The sequence below is a fragment of the Poecilia reticulata genome, linkage group LG8, assembly GCF_000633615.1.
Source record: "Poecilia reticulata strain Guanapo linkage group LG8, Guppy_female_1.0+MT, whole genome shotgun sequence".
Classification (NCBI taxonomy): domain Eukaryota; kingdom Metazoa; phylum Chordata; class Actinopteri; order Cyprinodontiformes; family Poeciliidae; genus Poecilia; species Poecilia reticulata.
Window position 1 is genome coordinate 26,971,452 of NC_024338.1, and position 1,222 is coordinate 26,972,673.

Here is a 1,222-nt window from a genome sequence, read left to right on the forward strand (position 1 = left end):
TGTATTATTGAAGTATGTTTTTTTTTTTTATAAACTTTATTTTGATCATTTTTAAGGTTTTTTAATACACATACATGCTTGGAACATTCAGATCCCCTTTAACAGAAAACACAGAGCATTCAATTTGACAGATGCAGTCATGAAATCAACAAAAAGCAGTAATTACATCTATTAACAATTGCTGTCGGTCGTTATAGAGGTTTCAGTTTTTTCCAATATTTGTTGTATTTGTGAGTAGCAAGTCTTACTGAGAAAGTCAGTCCCTCCATTGTGTGGATTTCCCCGACTATTTCCCTCCATTCCGAGTTGGTTGGCGGTTCCGGGTCCAACCACCTGCGGGTTATCGCTTTCCTTGCTCCTGCTAACAGTACCATGAGCAGATATCTATCCGACGTCCCCAGTGTCTGGGGTGGATCACCAGGATCACCACAGCATCAGGTCCATTTTAGCATTGATTTCCCCCATCACCTCCAACAAAAGGGTGTAATCTTTGTACATTCCCAGAAGATATGAAAATGTCCCGCAGACTCTTTCCCACAGTTCCTCCAACATTTTGCCCTTTCAGCATTGTTACAATGTTTACTTTTAATGTTCGGTGTAATAAAAAAACGTACCATACATTTCCAGGTAAATTCCTTCCATAGGCCTGAACTTGATGTGTGAATCACAGAGTTACATATATTTAACCGAGCATCATCACTTATTTTTATTTTAGCTTCTTTTTCCCATTTTTCCTTAATATATGTTGCGTCACCTTTCCGTCCCATTTGTAGGCACCAGTATAGTTTGGATGTTGTTTTTTTCAGGGGGTCTTCCATTGAATCCAATAGGACTTTAACTATACCTGTCTCTTCCTCCTCCAAAAGCTTTATACTCTTATTGTAGTGGTGTCTCAGTTGGAGGTGCCTATAAAAGTCAGATTTTTCCAGGTTGTAGTCATTTTGAAGTTGTATAAAACTTTTTAATTCGTAATTATTTGTAATCTTCCAGTAACTTGTTATGCCCTTTTGTGCCCACTGAATAAATCTTCTATGTATGTTTTTAATACATAGTTCAGCATATTTAAATATGCTTAGTGGAGAAAACGGTAGAATAGGGATGGAATATTCTGATATTGATGAATGATTAGCAGATTACAAACACACAGCCGTTCATCATTTATTTAATAAATTATTTAGTAAGATCAATACATATTTATATAACTATACAAACACAAATAAAT